The sequence below is a fragment of the Tursiops truncatus genome, chromosome 3 (genome assembly GCF_011762595.2).
Source record: "Tursiops truncatus isolate mTurTru1 chromosome 3, mTurTru1.mat.Y, whole genome shotgun sequence".
Taxonomy (NCBI): Eukaryota; Metazoa; Chordata; class Mammalia; order Artiodactyla; family Delphinidae; genus Tursiops; species Tursiops truncatus.
The window spans coordinates 131,564,272-131,568,064 of NC_047036.1; the positions used below are offsets into that span (position 1 = coordinate 131,564,272).

At 33.7% G+C, this 3,793-nt stretch overlaps 1 non-coding gene across 1 annotated transcript; it reads right to left on the minus strand.

Annotated features, from left to right (window-relative positions):
- Window positions 1-303: 303 nt before the first annotated feature.
- On the minus strand, window positions 304-407 carry LOC117311959 (U6 spliceosomal RNA). The gene has a single exon (XR_004526149.1). It is a non-coding gene; the product is annotated as a U6 spliceosomal RNA (small nuclear RNA).
- Window positions 408-3,793: the final 3,386 nt, after the last annotated feature.

Sequence of the window (3,793 nt, forward strand, 5' to 3'; positions counted from 1 at the left end):
TCCATTTGTTTGTTCTCTATGTCTGTTTCTGCTTTGCAAATAAGATCATCTATACCATTTTCCTAGATTCCACATATATGCGTTAATATACGATATTTGTTTTTCTCTTTCTGACTTACTTCACTCTGTATGACAGTCTCTAGGTCCCTCCACATCTCTGCAAATGACCCAGTTTCGTTCTGTTTAATGGCTGAGTAATATTCCATTGTATATATGTACCACATCTTCTTTATCCATTCCTCTGTTTTAGGTTGTTTCCATGTCTTGGCTATCGTAAGTAGTAAAAGTAGTATTGTAAATAGTAAAAATATGGAACACTTCACGAATTTGCATGTCATCCTTGTGCAGGGGCCATGGTAATCTTCTTTGTATCATTCCAATTTAGTATATGTTCCGCCTAAGCAAACACTGTATTGATTTTTAATACTTGTTTAAGTAGTTTCTCTAGAGCTTATAATATTCATCTTTAAGTTATCACAGTCAGCTCTTAGGTGTGTAACTTCAAAACCAGTGTTAAAATTTTATAACATAGCATAAATCCATTTGTTTCCTCTTGCCTTTTGTTCTCTTATTATCTTCTATTTTATCAGTACGTAGGCCAATAAATAAATGCTATTAAGTTGGCCAAAAAATTCGTTTGGGTTTTTCCATAAGATGTTTTGAAAAACCTGAGTAAACTTTTTGGCCAACCCAATAGTTTTGCTTTAAACAATCAATAGCACTTTAAACAAATTCAATAAAATATATAAATATGCAAACGTAAATAAGAATTACGCATTTTACATTAACCTAGGTATTCATATTTTCTGTTACTCTTCATTTCTTTCCAGAGGTCTGAGGTTCCTTCTGGTATTAATTATTTTCAACTTGAAAAGCGTCTTTCTGCCTTTTTTGTAGTGAGAGTGCTGAAGATCGTTTTTCACCTTTTGTTTGAGCATGTCTTTAATTTTCTTTCTTGTTTAAAGTTAATTTTTATAGCTTATGGAGTTGTAGGTTGACAATCCCACTCTTTTTCCCCACTCTCAACATTTTACTTACAGGTACTGTTTTATGTCTTCTTGTTTTCCTTTTAGTATAGTGCTCCCAAATGTGTCTCTTTTCTTTGGCTTCTTTTTGAATTTTTTTCATATGCTTGTTTTTGTAGCATTTTGACTGCTAATAGGCTTAGGTGTGGTTTTCTCTCTATTTAACCTGTCTGGGGTTCACTGAGATTTGTGGATCTGTGGGTTGGTATCTTTCATCAGTTTTGAAATATTCTTGGTCATCTTTTCTTTAAATGTTTCCTTTACCCATTTTCTCTCTCCTCTTCTGAAAATATAATTATGTGTAGATTTCAGCTTTTGATATTGCCTCACAGGTTTTGGTAATTATATTCTTTTTTTTTTTTTTTTTTTTTTTTTGGTAATTATATTCTTAAAAAACTTTTTTTACTCTATTTTTATTTGTGTTTAAATTTGGATAATTTCTGTTCACCTGTCGTCTGATTCACTGATCTTTTCACCTGCTATGGCCAATCTGCCATTATTCCAAATTTAATGAATTTCTCATTTCTGATTTTTTTTTTAATTTCTAAAATTTCTAGTTGGTTCTTTTTTATAGTTTAATTTTCTGTATTTATATTTCTCTTCTATTCAGATGTTGTTCATCTTTTTTGCTAGGTATTTTGGCAATTTTAACATAATTTAAATTCTTGTTTGATAATTCCAGTATCTTGGACCATCTCTGAGTTTGCTTTTATTGTGTTTTAATTTGTTTTACAGTCTTTTTAATTGAGGAGCTTTATTTTACTGCCCCCCCAAATTCCTATCTTTCATTATTTTTCTTTAGGGGGCCATAATTATCCCTATATTAGTATTTCTACGTCTCTCCTCCATATCACTTAACTTTAGTTTTATATTTTCTCATAATTTTCTCTTCTTCTGAAGAATTTCTATTCTTATTCTTCCAGTTTTTGAAATTGTTTCTTAGCTATGTCTGTCCTACTATTTATTCTATGTACTCCAATCTTAATTCAATAGTTATGTTTTTCATACCACAGGCTAGGTCTGCCTTAACCACTTTTGGGGGTTAGAGGTGGATATTGCCCAAATTAGAGATATCCAGGAACCAGAAAACTTAAAATTACTTCTCAGTCCATGAAAAATCCCTTCTCTCAGCACCTCAGTCTGGGAACAAGCACAGTTAAGAAGAGATGCTTAGATTGAAATTAACCAGCCATAGAGGCTTAGAGGGAAAGGAGTGAGGAAATAACTGCCCCAGTTAGTTTCAACCCATCCTCAGTTTTCAGCTCTTTACAAGTGTGAAACTTCTGACAGCATATACCTAAATTTTGTATTTCTTTTTTTATCTGTTAATATTTTTCTTTTAATGGAAGAATTTAGTCTACTTCTATCTATTGAAAATATTGGCATATTATGACCTATTTCTAATAATTTGTTTCAGTTTGTCCCACTTCCCTGATTTTGTCTCTGGGCACATCTATACTAGAGATTTGAGTCATGGTAGGTGTAAGGATAGATACTCTTTGTTCTAAAGCAATGGTAGGGAAAAATCAAGAATTGAGCTCCAACCGTTTCTTTATTTTGTTATCCTTCTACATCCAAACTGAGTTCTTCTTGCCCCAGGTTAAACCCTCATCCCATATACACCATTGCAAAGTAGCCTGCTTTCATTCTAAGGATTTTCACAATTTTCTATGCTTTCTTTCGATAATCTCTCCTGGACTGATCTTGAAGAAAAGAGTCAGCAGTTATGAGTTCAGCAGCATGGTAGGATCTGGAGCTAGACCCTAGTGTATTTTGATGAATAATCTTATCATAACCACTTGTCTTCTGGAATTCCTTTCCAAACTGAAGACCTTGGCAAGTTACTCTTCAGTCTGATGGAGGACCTTATGTTTTATCCATCCAGTAGGTTATTTTATTAGCCACGACCTGGAAAATAAATGGATCATCATTGAAACCAGCAGCTTCTATGAAAAATGAATTTCAGTGAATGATGATATGATGATCAGTTTGGGTTTTTTTTGCGGTACATGGGCTTCTCACTGCTGTGGCCTCTCCCATTGCGGGGCACAGCCTCCGGACGCGCAGGCTCAGCGGCCATGGCTCACGGGCCCAGCCGCTCTGTGGTATGTGGGATCCTCCCGGACTGGGGCACGAACCCGTATCCCCTGCATCGGCAGGCGGATTCTCAACCACTGCACCACCAGGGAAGCCTGATGATGAGTTTTAACGTAGGATTTCTGATCAAGCAAACCTAGTGAAATTCCTAGTGAATTCTCCTAGAATTCTACTTAGAAAGTTTTTTTTAATGAAAGAAAAGAGAAAGAACAGGTAAGAAGTGTAGAGGAGCTTGGAGACTCCAATATATGTATGAGTTAGAGAAGAAGAAAATTGAGTTAAATTTTGAAAAGTAACATTGAAGAGATAATAACAAAGAACTTTCCAGAAGTAAAGTCAAACATCCTAAGATTAAAAGTGAACTTCACTTTGGGATTGACATATATACACTAATATGTATAAAATGGATAACTAATAAGAACCTGTTGTATAAAAAAATAAATTAAATAAAATCCAAAAATTAAAAAAATGAAGGCAATAGGTTATCCAGAAATACACAGAGCATGAATATGTATGTATTTATAATTTAGTATGAATAAAGTTATATCTATAAAAAAAAAAGTGAACTTCAAATCCTAAAGAGGTGAGACTAAAAATAAATCCTTTTCAGCCATTTGTAGTGAAACTTTAGAACATCAGGGAAAGAGGAGATCATATTCAAAACTACCAGA